The sequence below is a fragment of the Triticum aestivum genome, chromosome 7B, assembly GCF_018294505.1.
Source record: "Triticum aestivum cultivar Chinese Spring chromosome 7B, IWGSC CS RefSeq v2.1, whole genome shotgun sequence".
In the NCBI taxonomy this organism is placed as follows: domain Eukaryota; kingdom Viridiplantae; phylum Streptophyta; class Magnoliopsida; order Poales; family Poaceae; genus Triticum; species Triticum aestivum.
Window position 1 is genome coordinate 371,526,917 of NC_057813.1, and position 16,974 is coordinate 371,543,890.

Genomic DNA, 16,974 nt, shown 5'->3' on the forward strand with positions numbered 1-16,974 from the left:
GATAAACAGAACAGTGCAAATTTGCATGGCAATATATCTCGGAGTGGCTATGGAAATGCCATAATAGGTAGGTATGGTGGCTGTTTTGAGGAAGATATAAGGAGGTTTATGTGTGATAGAGTGTATCGTATCACAGGGTTTGGATGCACCGGCGAAGTTTGCACCAACTCTCAAGGTGGTAAAGGGCAATGCATGGTACCGAAGAGGCTAGAAATGATGGAAGGGTAAGAGTGCATATAATCCATGAACTCACATTAGTCATAAAGAACTCATATACTTATTGCAAAAGTTTTATTAGCCCTCGAAGAAAAGTACTACTACGCATGCTCCTAGGCGGGAGGTTGGTAGGAGTTAACCATCGCGCGCCCCCGACCTCCACACATAAGGAATGCAATCAAAAGAGCACCCCATGCAACAAATTTGTTACACAACTTTTACCATATGTGCATGATACGGGACTTGCCAACTTCAACACAAGTATTCCTCAATTTCATAATTACCCAACTAGCATGACTCTAATATTACCACCTTTATATATCAAAACAATTATCAAGCATCAAATTGATCATAGCATCCAATTCACTTCCTATGCTAGTTTTTATTATACCCAACTTGGATGCCCCTCATTCTAGGACCAATTTTGTAACCTTAGCAAATACCATGCTCTTCTAAAAGACTCTCAAAATAATTTAAGTGAAGCATGAGAGATCAACAATTTCTATAAAATAAAACCACCGCCGTGCTCTAAAAGATATAGGTGAAGCACTAGAGCAAAATTATCTAGCTCAAAAGATATAAGTGAAGCACATAGAGTATTCTAATAAATTCCAAATCATGTGTGTCTCTCCCAAAAGGTGTGTACATAAAGGATGATTGTGGTAAACTATAAAGCAACGAATCATATTATGCAAGACGCTCCAAGCAAAACACATATCATGTGGTGAATAAAAATATAGCTCCAAGTAAAGTTACCGATAGACGAAGATGAAAAAGGGATGCCTTCCGGGGCATCCCCAAGCTTAGGATTTTGGTTGTCCTTGAATTATATTCGGATGCCATGGGCATACCCAAGCTTAGGCTCCAACCACTCCTTATTCCATAGTCCATCAAATCTTTACCCAATACTTGAAAACTTCACAACACAAAACTCAACCGGAAATCTCATGAGCTCCGTTAGTGCAAGAAAGAAAAACCACCACTTAAGGCACTGTAATTAACTCATTCTTTATTTATATTGGTGTTAAACCTACTGTATTCCAACTTCTCCATGGTTCATACCCCCCGATACTAGCCATAGATTCATCAAAGTATGCAAACAACACATGAAAAACAGAATCTGTCAAAAACAGAACAGTCTGTAGCAATCTGTAACTTTGGAATACTTATGGAACTCTAAAAATCCTACCAAAATACGAAGTACTGGGAAATTTGTCTATTGATCTACTTCAAAAAGAGTCACCTAAAAATCACGTTTCTGTGATTTACTAAAATTATTCTCGTGCGCGCAAAAGTTTCTGTTTTTCAGCAGAATCAAATTAACTATCAGCCAAGATGATCCTATAGGTTCTACTTGGCACAAACACTAATTAAAACATAAAACCACATATAAATAGAAGCTAGATGAATTATTTATTACTTAACAGACGCAAAAAGCAAGGAACAAAAATAAAATTGGGTTGCCTCCCAACAAGCGCTATCGTTTAACGCCCCTAGCTAGGCATAAAAGCGAGGATAGATCTAAGTATTGCCATTTTTTGTATTCAATTCATAAGTGGCTCACATAATAGATTCATAAGGTAATTTGACTTTCTTTATAGGAAAGTGTTCCATGCCTTTACTTAATGGAAATTGGAATCTAATATTCTTTTCCTTCATATCAATAATTGCACCAATTGTTCTAAGGAAAGGTCTACCAAGAATAATAGGACATGAAAGATTGCAATCTATATCAAGAATAATGAAATCTATGGGCACATAATTCCTATTTTCAACAATAAGAACATCATTAATCCTTCCCATAGGTTTGTTAATAGTGGAATCCGCAAGGTGCAAGTTTAAAGAGCAATCATCAAATTCATGGAAACCTAGCACATCACATAAAGTTTTCGGAATCATGGAAACACTATCACCCAAATCACACAAAGCATAGTATTCATGATCTTTAATTTTAATTTTAATAGTGGGTTCCCACTCATCATAAAGTTTTCTAGGTATAGAAACTTCCAATTCAAGCTTTTCTTCATAAGATTGCATGAAGGCATCAATAATATGTTTGGTAAAAGCTTTATTTTGACTATACGCATGAGGAGAATTCAACACGGATTGCAACAAGGAAATACAATCTATTAAAGAACAATTATCATAATTAAATTCCTTAAAATCCATAATAGTAGGTTGATTGCTATGTAAAGTTTTGACCTCTCCAATCCCACTTTTACCAAATTTAGCATCAAGATCTAAAAACTCTGAATCATTGGGACGCCTTTTAAGTAAAGTTGACTCATCTCTAGTCCCATCATTATCAATATTCATATTGCAAAACAAAGATTTAATAGGGGACACATCAATAACTTTTAGATCTTCATCATTATTTTCCTGGAAACTAGAAGAACACACTCTTACAAAGCAATCTTTCTTAGCACGCATCCTAGTGGTTCTTTCTTTGCACTCATCAATGGAAATTCTCATGGCTTTGATCGACTCATTGATATCATGCTTAGGTGGAATAGATCTAAGTTTCGAAGAATCAACATCAAGAGAAAGTCTATCAACATTTCTAGCCAATTCATCAACTTTAGGAGATCATAAATTCTTTAACACTATTCTCAAAACCAGAGGGCATCTTATTAAAATTTCCATAAGTGTTGTTGTATGAATTACCATAATTATTAGAGGAATTACTAGGAAACGGCCTAGGATTAAAGTTTCCTCTATACGTGTTGTTACCATAATTATTCCTACCAAAAAAATTCACATCCATAGATTCATTATTATTCTCAATCAAAGTAGACAAAGGCATATCATTGGGATCAATAGGAGCACTCTTAGTAGCAAACAATTTCATAAGTTCATCCATCTTTCCACTCAAAACATTAATTCCTTCTATTGCATGAACTTTTTTACTAGTAGATCTTTCAGTGTGCCATTGAGAATAATTAACCATAATGTTATCTAGGAGTTTAGTAGCTTCTCCTAAAGTGATTTACATAAAAGTGCCTCCTGCGGCCGAATCTAAAAGATTTTTAGAAGCAAAATTCAATCGAGCATAAATTTTTTGTATGATCATCCATAAATTCAAACCATGTGTAGGGAAATTGCGAATCATTAATTTCATTCTTTCCCATGATTGGGCAACATGCTCAGGATCAAGTTGTTTAAAATTCATAATATCGTTTCTAAGAGAGATGATCTTAGCAGGAGGAAAATACTTAGAGATAAAAGCAACTTTGCACTTATTCCATGAATCAATACTATTTTTAGGCAAAGACGAAAACCAAGTTTTAGCACGATCTAAAAGGGAAGACGGAAATAACTTCAATTTCACAATATCATTATTTGTAACTTTCTTCTTTTGCATATCACGCAAATCAACAAAGTTATTTAGATGAGTAGCGACATCTTCACTAGGATGGCCGGAAAATTGATCTTTCATAACAAGATTCAACAAAGCAGCATTGATTTCACAAGATTCAAAATCATTAAGAGGAGCAATCGGAGTCCTAAGGAAATCATTATTGTTGGTATTGGAAAAGTCACACAATTTAGTATTATCTTGAGCCATCGTGACAAGCAATCCAACACACAAGCACACAAGAGGCAAGCGAAAGAAAAGAGGCGAACGGGAAAGAGAGGGCGAATAAAATGGCAAGGGTGAAGTGGGGGAGAGGAAAACGAGAGGCAAATGCCAAATAATGTAATGCGAGGGAGATGAGTTTGTGATGGGTACTTGGTATGTCTTGACTTGAGCGAAGACCTCCCCGGCAACGGCGCCAGAAATCCTTCTTGCTACCTATTGAGAACTGCATTGGTTTTCCCTTGAAGAGGAAAGGGTGATGCAACAAAGTAGCATAAGTATTTCCCTCAGTTTTTGAGAACCAAGGTATCAATCCAGTAGGAGTCTCCTCGAAAGTCCCTCGTACCTACACAAACAAACAAGAACCTCGAAACCAACGTGATAAAGGGGTTGTCAATCCCTTCACAGTAACTTGCAAAAGTGAGATCTGATAGAGATAATAAGATAAGATAAATATTTTTGGTATTTTTATCATGAAGATCAGAAAGTAAAGATTGCAAAATAAAGATAGATTGGAAACTTATATGATAAAGGATAGACCCGGGGGCCATAGGTTTCACTGGTGGCTTCTCTCAAGATAGCATAAGTATTACGGTGGATGAACAAATTACTGTCGAACAATTGATAGAAAAGTGCGTAGTTATGAGAATATCTAGGCATGATCATGTATACAGGCATCACATCCGCGACAATTAGACCAAAACGATTCTGGATCTACTACTATTCCTCCACACATCGACCGACTCCTGCATGCATCTAAAGTATTAAGTTCATAAGAACAGTGTCGGTGTACTAGAATAGGGGTACCCTAGTACCCCGAACTTGTGCAGGGGAAGTTGCAGCACCCCGCGGCAAGGCTTGCCGGGCTAACACCAAGATCCTCCGTGGTTCGCTTGGAGCCATTCAAGAACAAAGTATTTAAGCTCAGGAGACAAGGCCCCGGCAAGAGGAGCTTGCCGGGAAGGCCAACTGAGGCACTCCAAGGAACTTGCCGCGACGCGCCACGCGCTCCGGCAAGGCAACACGGCCCCGGCAAGAGGAGCTTGCCGGGAAGACCAACCAAGGTACCTCGAGGCCCGGTGAGCGACAAGCCTCCGGACACGACAAGATAACAGCAGCGGCAAGGCGCTTTCCGCGGCAGGCGGCCACTCTGTGCCCACGCTCCAGCGCATCCACCAACGTGTCGCTCTGGGGGCCTTTCCAGGCGTGCGTGGTGGGAGGCTGTGCAGCCAGCGGTGCGCAGCGGCATGCGAAGCTGACAAGATCGCCATCGTGGCGAACGGTGGCGCCCCTAACGGTCCTTTTCTGCACTGTTTGGGCGACTCAGACGGGCATTTAATGCCCTTGTCCCCTGCCGTCAGGGTTAGGTAGGGTGCACTGTACAAGTAAATGTACCAACCACCTCACTTTTTACATTTGTACCCTTCCTTGCGTTGCCACCTGTCGGTGACCCCTTTAGCGTATAAAAGGAGGCCCATGCGCAACGTAGAGGGGTTCGGGTTCGGTCGACTGGTTCGCGAAGTTCGACTAGTTCGAACCCAGAAAAACACTAGGCTCTCTCTCTCTGGAGCAAGAACACAAGATAATACAACCAGACAAGCAGCAGTAGGAGTGTTATCTCTCCGGAGAGCTCCGAAGCTGGGTAAACTGCTCGTGTGCTTCGCCTCGATCTGCTCTTCGTGCGATCTCCGCCCCCCGCCGAACCGAAAGGGGCCCGGTCCGCCGGCCCCATAGGTGTTCGTGGATCAGTTTCCCCGACATCTTTGGCGCGCCAGGTAGGGGGCGTCGAGATTGTGTGAACCTGATCCGGCGTTCACACGAGCTAGATCTTCATTCCCTTCATCAACATGCCACCGAAGAAGAAGACTTCGGCGGCAGCCGCTCCGTCCACGTCACTTCCGCCACCGTTGGAGCAAACGGGTGGTGGAATGGACGCCGGCGGAAGAATGGACGTCGATGAGGAAGCTCATGATGCTGCCAGGTCCAAGAACAAGGCTGCACAAACCTCGCGACTGTACATGTTCCACGCCACTCTCAGGAGGCGCAAGACCAACAGCGTCATGGCACTTGCAGTGCCATACGCATGATAGGCCAAGACCAAGCTGGTGGATCTCGGGGCGCTCAAGACCAGCATGCACGCCAGCGTGCTGGCACGAGCGGGGCACGGTCGCCTAGACGGGATACTGCTCCTTCTAACATAGTTAGAAGTCCGAGCACGTCCCGCTCCTCGCGCCGTCCGCCACTGCCACCCACCACTCCAGCAGAAGCTTTGGCGCGAGCTCAACTTCTCCTAGATTACCCTCCGACGTCGGACAAGATCGACGAATGGAGGGCCACCATTCAGAGTCTCATCGGCTACGCCAACGGCGACACTCCACGGCGGCCGAGCGCGTCGCCGCCGCGGCAGGGTTGCCGGGCGCGAGCCGGTGGCGACGAAACGGGTGGAGGTGCAACTACCATGCAATCACCACCCCGAAGGCCAAGATCGCCGACTCGCCGGATCCACCTCGACAGCGACTCCACCGCATCTTCGGATCCACGAGCTCGTCGCGATCAGCGCCAAGTTCTTCATGATCGACAACAAGAAGACGCTCGAACTCGCATCGAGCGCCGAAGAGAAGCGCGACGTCAATCCGACAAGCGCGCTGGGCCCTCTGTTGACATGCATGCGCCAGGGGAACCAGGCGATCTGCCGTACGCGGTAGGTTGCCCTGCGTTCACTCGTGAGCTGCGGCAAGTCCAGTGGCCCAGCACGAAGAACTTCAAGCCAGACGTACCGGAGAAGTACGACGGCAAGACGCATCCGTCGGAGTTCCTCAGCATTTACACCATTGCGGTGCAGGCTGCTGGGGGACGGGATGACAAGATCCTTGCCAACTACTTCCCGCTGGTACTCAAGCCCAACGTCAGGTCCTGGCTCATGCACTTGCCGGACAACTCCATATCCTCTTGGGCTGATCTGTGCCATCAGTTTGTCGGCGCCTTCACAGGCGGACACAAGCCTCATGGCCAGGAGAGTGATCTTCATCTGCTCGCCCAGAAGGAAGGAGAGCCCCTGCGCAAGTACATTCAGAGATTCAGCAGTGTGCAGCACAACATCCCAGACGTCCACCCTGCCGCGGTGATCAGCGCGTTCCATCAGAACGTGCGAAACCGCAGGATGCGGGAGGAAATGGCGATGTGCAAGATCAGGGACGTCAGTGAGTTATATGCACTGGCCGACAAGTGTGCACGTGCTGAGGAAGGGAGGAGACTCCCCGGAGAGAATGTAGGAGCGGGAGGATCTGACAGTGAAGATGCTGCCCCGGCAAGGAAAAACCGGCGGCGGAACAACAGAAGGAGGAAAGGCAAAGAGGTGCTAGTTGTTGAGCAGTCCGGCAACGGTGGTGGCGCCAAGGAAGCCAAAGCTGGTGACTCCGGCAAGGAGGTTGCCGCGGAGGTGGCGGTCGCCGACAAGCAGGACGGCACCAACAAGCAGTATTGCAAGATCCACCGCACCAAGGGCCATGATCTCCAGAACTGTAAGAAAGTCGAGCAGCTTGTTGAGCAACAGAAAGCTGAATACGAGCGGCGCGACAAGGAGAAGGCCCAGGAAGGTGCTGGGGGATCCGGCAAGAAACGTCCCGGCCGAGGAGGACGCCGCGGCAAGGCCAAGCAGCGGCAAGGAGACAGACCTCCTCGCGGCCGCGACAAGGATGAAGATGACGACGACGATGAAGACATGGATGATGAGGAGACTGATGAGCAGGAGTTCCAGAAAGCCACAGAGGTCCTGTGCGTTGACGGTGGTGCTTCTCTGCACACCTCGCACCGCCAGCTCAAGCAGTGGGTGCGGGAAGTTAATGCAGCAGAACCACCCGTCGAGTCACGCAAGCCTCTGAAATGGTCCAGCACGCCTATCATCTTTGATATTGAGGACCACCCTGATCGCATAACTGCGGTCGGGTGCTTGCCGATGTTGGTTTCACCAACAATCCGCAACCTCAAGGTCACTAAGATGCTAGTTGACGGCGGGGCCGGCTTGAACCTGATCTCCTCCGCGGTGCTCCAGAAACTCCAGATCCCTGACAGCGAGCTCGAAGAGACCGGTACATTTCAAGGAATCAACCCGGGAAGAAGCAAGCCGAAGGGAAAGATCACGTTGCCGGTAACATTTGGCAGCGAGCTGAACTTCAGGACTGAGAGGGTCACATTTGATGTTGCTGACTTTCCATTACCTTACAATGGAATCCTTGGCCGTCCGGCACTCGCCAAGTTCATGGCAGCCTCTCACTATGCGTACAACATACTGAAAATGCCAGGCCCGATAAGTGTCATCTCTGTCCCTGGCGACAAGAAGGATGCTCTTATCTGTGCCGACAAGATCTACCGGGAAGCAGCAGCCGCAGCAGAACGCAAGACACTTGCCGCTGAAGCTCCCGGGGGGAAGAAGAAGACCAAGTCCGGCAAGAGTTCTGATGCCCACTCCGGCAAGCGCACCTCTTCGGAGTGCTGCGCTACCGTCGAGGACGCACCATCGAGCTCCACCGGCAAGTGTAAGAAGGCAATGACAGCTCCACCTGAGACCAAGAAGGTGTCCGCCAAGGAGGACGGCGCTGGTGGTACCTTCACCATCAGCGCCACTCTTGACCCCAAATAGGAAAGCGCGCTCGTTGCTTTCCTGCGGGCGAATGTCGACGTGTTTGCGTGGCAACCGTCTGATATCCCCGGTGTTCCCAGGAAAGTAATTGAGCACCACCTTGCCGTCTGTCCTCATGCGCGGCCCGTCAAGCAGAAAGTCAGGAAACAGGCAGTGGAGCGCCAAGAATTCATCGCAGAAGAAATCAAGAAGTTGGAAGCAGCAGGCCTTGTCAGAGGAGTGCTCCATCCCACATGGTTGGCCAATCCTGTTGTCGTGCGCAAGGCTAACGGGAAATGGAGGCTTTGTATTGACTTCACTGATGTTAATAAAGCTTGTCCCAAAGACCCATTTCCCTTGCCGCGCATTGACCAGATTGTTGACTCCACAGCCGGATGTGATTTGCTTTCATTTCTTGATGCATACTCAGGATACCATCAGATCTTCATGGCAGAAGAGGATGAAGAGAAAACCGCATTTATCACCCCGTGTGGCACGTACTGCTTCATACGGATGCCTTTCGGTTTGAAGAATGCTGGTTCAACATTCGCAAGGGTAGTCCACCACGCTTTTGAGCCGCAGATGCACAGAAATGTGGAAGCCTACATGGATGACATAGTGGTCAAAAGCAAGAACAGGGCGACCCTGATTCAAGATTTAGACGAGACATTTGCAAATCTGCGCAGGATCAACCTCAAGCTTAACCCCGAGAAGTGCGTGTTTGGAGTCCCATCCGGCAAGCTTCTCGGGTTCTTCGTGTCTCAGCGGGGAATTGAAGCCAATCCCGACAAGATCAAGGCCATTGAGCAGATCGAAGCACCAAAGCGCGTCAAGGATGTACGAAGGCTTGCCGGTTGCGTGGCTGCTCTCAGCAGGTTTATCTCTAGATCTGCTGAGCGCGCCCTGCCATTTTTCAAAATTTTGAAAAAGGCAGGTCCAATGAAATGGACTCCGGAGGCGGAGGCTGCGCTGCAGGACTTGAAGAGATACCTGTCCTCCACTCCAATACTTGTCGCACCTAAGCCGCAAGAGAAGTTGCTGCTGTATATAGCGGCAACCAATCAAGTGGTTAGTGCTGCGTTAGTGGCGGAGAGGGAGGCAGATGATGAGCCAGCAACCACGGCAGATGCATCCAGCGACAAGCAGGGGGCTTCGCCGACAAGCTCTGGTCCCGACAGAGATGGATCTGCGCAGGAGCATGATAAGATGCAGAAGAGAATGGTGCAGCGTCCAGTTTACTTTGTCAGTTCCCTTCTACAGGGGGCTAGATCAAGGTACTCTGGTGTGCAGAAGTTGCTTTTCGGCCTCCTCATGGCCTCGAGAAAGCTGCGCCATTACTTCCAAGCACATGAGATCACAGTCGTCACTCGCTTTCCGCTGAAGAGGATACTGCAAAATCCAGAAGCGACAGGCAGGATTGTCGAGTGGGCGCTGGAACTGTCAAGCTTTGGCCTCAAGTTTGAGAGCACTTCAACTATCCAAAGCAGGGCATTGGCAGAGTTCATAGCAGAATGGACGCCAACACCAGATGAAGAAATTCCAGAGACGAGCATCCCCGTCAAAGAGGCAAGCAAAGAGTGGCTGATGTACTTTGATGGTGCCTTCTCGCTGCAAGGCGCCGGTGCGGGCGTGCTGCTTGTCGCGCCCACCGGAGAGCACCTCAAGTACGTAGTCCAGATGCACTTTCCCAAGGAGCAAGCAACCAACAATACTGCAGAGTATGAAGGATTGCTTGCCGGTCTCAGAATTGCAGCAGACCTTGGGATCAAGAAGCTCATTGTCAGGGGTGACTCACAGCTTGTCGTCCGCCAAGTGAACAAGAACTACCAGAGTCCATTGATGGAAGCATATGTTGATGAAGTGAGGAAGCTAGAAGAGCACTTTGACGGCCTACAGATGGAGCATATCCCAAGAGCTCAGAATGACATTGCTGATGGCCTGTCAAAGTGCGCCGCACTAAAGTTACCTGTGGAACCAGGGATCTTTGTGCTCAAGTTGACTCAACCATCCGTAACACCATCAACTGGACAAAGCAAGAAGAGGAAGTTGGTTTCTGGTGACTACTTTCCGGCAGAGCTCCCCGAAGCCGCCGCCAAGAAAGTCCCCAAGATCAACACCAAGGATGCTGAGGGGCAGTCTGCTCCGGCAAGCCTTATGGTTTGTTCCGTTGAAGCAGACGCTCCCGACAAGTTTTGCTCCGGCAAGCTTGCCGGGGAACATCAAGCTCCGGCAGGGCCGCAAGTCCTTGCCGTAGAAGCGGATGTTCCCGCAGCAGCAGATGTGCCTTTAGTCCTTGTTGTCGAGCCACAAGCTCCAGCATGGGCACAGCAGATTGTCCATTTCCTTCAGACAGGAGAACTTCCCGAAGAGCAAGAAGAAGCGGAAAAAGTAGCCCGGCAGTCAAGTATGTACCAGTTTGTCGATAGCATACTGTACAGAAGAAGACTCAACGGTGTGAAATTGAAGTGTATTTGCCGGGAAGATGGACAAAAGCTGTTGGCAGAGATACATGGAGGCATATGTGGCCACCACATTGGCGCAAGAGCACTTGCCGGCAAAGCTTTCCGGCAAGGTTTCTTTTGGCCGACAGCCCTCCAGGATGCAACTGCACAAGTAACCAAGTGTGAAGCGTGCCAGTTCCACTCCAAACAGATACACCAGCCAGCTCAAGCTCTCCAGACGATCCCTTTATCCTGGCCATTTTCGGTCTGGGGGCTCGATACCCTCGGCCCTTTCCCCCGAGCTGTCGGGGGCTTTGAGTACTTGTACGTCGCAATCGACAAGTTCACAAAGTGGCCGGAAGTGCAGCCAGTGAGGAAGGTGACAGCACAGTCAGCAGTCAAGTTCTTCAGGTCAATTGTTTGCCGTTTCGGGATCCCTAACAGGATCATCACCGACAACGGCACGCAATTCACGAGCCGCACCTTCATGCAGTACGTCCAAGACCTTGGCGCCAAGGTCTGCTTCGCTTCTGTTGCTCATCCAAGAAGCAACGGTCAAGCAGAGAGGGCAAATGCTGAAGTGCTGCGCGGGCTCAAGACCAGAACTTTCGACAGGCTGCGCAAGTGCGGAAGAAACTGGATCGAGGAGCTGCCGGTGGTTCTTTGGTCGATCAGAATGACGCCAAATCGAGCCACTGGCCAGACACCTTTCGCTCTAGTCTATGGAGCAGAGGCAGTTCTCCCCACGGAACTCGTATACGGATCACCTCGAATGCTCGCTTATGATGAGCTTGAGCAAGAACAGCTGCGACAAGACAACGCGCTGCTCCTTGAGGAAGATCGTCTTCAGGCTGCTGTACGAGCTGCTCGATACCAGCAAGCTTTGCGCCGCTACCATAGCCACAAAGTTAAAGCCAGAAGCTTCGAGGAAGGCGACCTTGTTCTTCGGCGCGTCCAGTCCGCCAAGAATTCCAACAAGTTGACGCCGAAGTGGGAAGGCCCTTATCGGGTGAGACGAGTCACAAGGCCCGGCGCTGTCCACCTTGAGACCGAAGATGGCATTCCGGTGAGCAACTCCTAGAAAATAGCACATCTTCGTAAGTTTTTCCCGTAGGGCACGGTTGCTGGAACCCCGTTCCGGCAACCACCTTTTGTACAAGTCTTGCTGCTGTTGTACAAAGCCGGGCGCAGATCCCGTGCATAAGTAAAACCCCATGTGCTCCGCACAACTTGTCCATTTCATGCATTAGTTTCTTTCTTGCATGCGTTATCTGACACTTTGTGTAGCACCTACATCCGGTAAGCAATAACGAGCCGAAGGGCTCCATATCATTATTTTCTCTTTTTTCTTTCTTTTCAACAAAGGAAAAGAAGGTTCCCTCGCACACAAGTTTGCCGGGGGGAAGGAGAAGATTGTGGTATGGACCAGGTGTCGTTCAAGCAAAGTTTTGCCTTGCCGGGAAGCAAACGACAGAAAAGCTAAGTTGCCAAAGTTTGAGCAATCAGTTTTTAAATTTTTGAGTTATCTTCCTCGAACGACCCTGCTTTGTATGGAAAACCTGTGCGCGGAGGAACCAACTCGTGGCTAGTTGCGCCCTTACTTTGTTTCGAGTCCGCTCAACAACTTAAGTGTGCTGCATCTAGTCGCGACAAGGTTTCTTGTCGGAAGCAGCGCCGCCAGCAGGCTGCTGACGTTCCGCACTCAGCGCTCGCGGCTCGGGTGCCTGCGCCGACAAGTTCCCTAGAAGCGTAGGGTAAAAACATACAAAGGAAGGAATCTAGTAGAGGAAATAACATAGCAATTGATAACAGAAATAAAGTTATATTACAAGATAACTTGTCGCAGCTCTAACAGACTGTTTTCATAACATGATTAGCAGCGACAAGGGAAAAGAAGGAATGTGCGGCCTAGTCTACGCGGTCGCCCTCAACCCTCTTGATCTCGCTCACCCTGTCCACAATGGGTGCGACAAGGGCCTTGAGTGCATCCCGATCGGCGTCTGGCGGCAAGGACTTGAGGACGTTGGTGAAGCTGAGGCCTGGATTGCGGAAGGCCACCTTCATCAGCACCTTCTGGAGAACCCCGGCGCAGATTTTGCGCGACTCGTTAGCCAGCTGCTTTGGGATCCTCTCCCGGAGCCGCTGGAGTGCCGTCGCCACGCCCTTGAAGAACAGGCTGAGCTTGGCGCTGGGTTGGAGATTCTCGTCGGAGGGATACCCAAAGTCCTCCATCCCCAGCTGCGCCAGCTCCTCGTCGATGACTACGGCAATATTCACCAGACCCTCGGTCCAGTGCTCCACAGTATCTCTGAACGAGTTCTGGGTAACTGCGATGCTCTCCAGCAGTGCCTTGTCAGCTTTGACCTTCTCTGACAAGGTCTTCTCCCACTCCTTGGCGGCCTCCAGCGTCGGCGTCAGCGTGGCCAGCTTCAGCTCCAGGTCTGCATTGGAATCCTTGGCGGCGCTGAGCTCCTTGCCCCTCTCAGCGAGAAGACCTTGCAGCTCACCATGGGCGGCAGCATCCTTCTCATGCTCACGCTTGAGCGCGGCAAGCTCCTCGCCGCTCTTCCCAATGTTGGCCTCCAGCTGCACCACCTTCTCCTCCAGCTCTTTCTTGGCGGCCTCTGCGATCGCGGCAGCGTCCTTTGCTTCCTTCAGCACCCCGCCAAGTGCTTGCTCGCGCTCGGCGAGCTCCTCCTCGTAGCTGTCTAGGTTGGCCTTCCGCTGCACCAATTCACCTTCTCGCGCGGACTGCTTCTCGGCGGCCAGCCTTTGTTCCTCCTCAGCTTCAGCCTTCTCGAGAAGGAAGGCCGTGCGCTCCTCGTCGAGTCGCTCCCGCTCTCGTGCCAGGGACCGGAGAGCTTCCTGATTGTGGCCCCGGAGCTCCTCCGTGCGCTTCTCCATGTCAACTCCCGCCTTCGCGACAAGCGCTTCCTGGGAAGCCAGCTTGGCTTGCCGGGTGCGGTAGAGTGACAACAGCTTCCGCAGCAGCTGCTCCTCCTCAGGCTCGCCACTGCTGCTGCTGGGCGCGTCGACCAACGACAGTCCAGCAGAGGCGAGCACCTCCTCATCGAAAGTTTCCCCCTCGACCGGCGCCCTGGAGCTCGACGCCCAGGGTAGCTTGATGAAGATATCGTCACCGGCCTTCAAGTAGGCGCCGGGCTGGGGCTCCTCGGAGCCTAGCTCCGCAGAAGCGGCAGAGGGATCGGCGGTCGGCGCAGCGCCTGGCGTTCCTGCGGCCTCAGGGTCATCAGTGCGATCGCCCGACCCCTCGCCGGCTTCTGCGGCGGCAGCCTTGGCGGCCTCCTCGCCGGCGGTCTCATCAGCACCAGCCCCTTCCACGCTGGAGCCCTCTGTCTCCATTGGCTCAGCAGCAGATGGGTCTGAAGAACGAAGAAGGGAGAAAAATCAATCAAAAATCCAAGAGAAGAAAATCAGAAGAAGAAGAACCCAAGGGAAAGTTTTTGGGCAAGTGAATTACCTATGCCAAGATCTGCAGTTGCGGTCTCGGCCGCCGCAGGATCGACAGTGCTGCCCCTTGCCGGAGAGTTCTCCCTTGCCGGAGAGCGCTCCCTTACCGGGAACTCCTCCATTAGCGGCGTAGTCGAAGCAGATGGCACTTCGGGACCAGCTTCCGGGCGCTCCTGATATGGCTGCTCTGCTCCTACACAAATCAACAAGCAAGATATCAACAAAGGAAAAAGCACTCATGCGCGCCTGACAGCAGAAAGCTAACAATGAACTTACGCTGGGGGCTGCGCTAGGGGCTGTTTTGAGGAGTGGTTGCCGGGTCCGTCAAGGTGGTCTCGGACCCACCCCCTGCTGACACGGTGGGGTCATCTTCGATGACAATCACCGCGGCCTTGGCCCTCTTCGCCGCTCTCTGGGCCAGCGTCCTGAAAAGAAAGGAGTCCAGATTGAAGCAAGTCAGATACAAGATAAAAACAGCAAGATTGAAGAACTACAAGAGCACCAAAGAAACTTACTCTTCTTCCTCCTCGACAGAGCTGAGCGCGGAAAGATCGAAGTCCGGCTCCCTTCCGGTGCGGCGAGGCGGAGGAGTAGGATCCCTTGCCCGCTTGGCGGGGGCGGTGGCGGTGGCCCGGGAAGATCCCGCTCCAGTTGCCGCTGCTGCGTGGGGCGCTCCCGCGGCAACATTGCTTGCCGCGGTAGAGCGTGTCGCACGGCTTGGCGGCTGTTGACCCGGCTGCCGCCCCGCTACGTCCGCGCCCTGCGAAGACGCCTTCTTGGCGGGGCCAGGGGCTCCGCCTGCGGCAAGCCTTCTGAAGGCTCGGGCTCTTCCTCGCCGGCATCGCTCGGCTCAGCTTCAGAACCGGCAGGCTCTTCCTCGCCAATGAACTCCGCGCGCTCAGCGAGGTTTGCCGCCTCTGCAGCCTCCGCCTCCTCCATAGTGAACCCGAACGCGCCCGCGGCAGCTGCGGCCGCAACCTCTTCCGCCCTAGTGGCGATGCACTGCAGCTCCTCATCGGTGGTGTCACGGGTGAGGCTCTTCTGCTCGTCAGCGTGGACCGGCACTTCTTCCAAGTTGACGAAGAACGCTTGCACGACGTCATCCGCAGGCTCTTGCCAAGTTGGAACGATTCCGTGGGAATCGCACAACGGCATCATGGCGCGGATCCGGTCAAGCGAAGAATTGTTGCACAATGGAATGACGCCCCTCGGCAGCGTGAATGGGTGCTGGGGGTCGCGTTTGAACAACTCCAGGAGCATTGCATCCAGCTCCAAGACGGTGAAGTCAAGGAGGCGGAAGCCGTAGATGTTCATGATATCGCAGAAGGACTCCGAGAAGGGCGGACAGAGCCCGCAATAGAAGAACAGCGCGAAGAATGGGTACCCATTTGGAGCCAGTTCCGAAGCAGCGGCCGGGAGTACCCTCGTGCGCGGATGCGCCCGCATCTCCGTCGCCCAAAAGAGGTAGAAGTACTCCCTCATCTCCTTTACGCCGAGCTGGGGGGAGAAGATCGCCCGCTCCTTCCGCAGCGCCGCGAGCCGCTGCGCCTCGGCCGACTTCACGCCCTTTCCCTTGTCGGCTTTCGGAGCCATGGCGGAGGTGGTGGGGGAGGTCGACGGTGTTGGTGATGCTGGTGGCAATGGGGGGCGGAGCACTGCTCTCTCGGCTTCGGGAAGAAGGGGGGGAGCGGCGGAGGTTCGTGAAGATGGAGTAGTAGCAACCAGCGAAGGGGAACGAACTGCCCCTGTTTCCTCTGCTTATAAAGAGGGACGGGGTGGACGTTTCGCCCTTCCGAATAAAGAACCACCCACGATCTCTCCCACGATGCCGCATTCAACGCGTGCCGTTAGGGGAGAGCGCGGTGGATACAGAGCGAGATTCGGTGTGGCCCAGTCCACGTGTGCTCGTGCCCTATCTTGGGCCTGGCCCAACAGCGCTAGGCACCGTGTCTGGCCCAGGCCCGGGGGCTCCTGTCGGTGTACTAGATAGGGGTACCCTAGTACCCCGAACATGTGCACGGGCAGTTGTAGCACCCCGCGGCAAGGCTTGCCAGGCTAACACCAAGATCCTCCGTGGTTCCCTTGGAGCCATTCAAGAACAAAGTATTTAAGCTCAGGAGACAAGGCCCCGGCAAGAGGAGCTTGCCGGGAAGGCCAACCGAGGCACTCCAAGGAACTTGCCGCGACGCGCCACGCGCTCCGGCAAGGCAACAAGGCCCCGGCAAGAGGAGCTTGCCGGGAAGACCAACCAAGGTACCTCGAGGCCCGGTGAGCGACAAGCCTCCGGACCCGACAAGATAACAGCAGCGGCAAGGCGCTTGCCGCGGCAGGCGGCCACTCTGTGCCCACACTCCAGCGCATCCACCAACGTGTCGCTCTGGGGGCCTCTCCAGGCGCGCGTGGCGGGAGGCTGTGCAGCCAGCGGTGCGCAGCGGCATGCGAAGCTGACATGATCGCCATCGTGGCGAACGGTGGCGCCCCTAACGGTCCTTTTCTGCATTGTTTGGGCGACTCAGACGGGCATTTAATGCCCTTGTCCCCTGTCGTCAGGGTTAGGTAGGGTGCACTATACAAGTAACTGTACCAACCACCTCACTTTTTACATTTGTACCCTTCCCTGCGTTGCCACCTGTCGGTGACCCCTTTAGCGT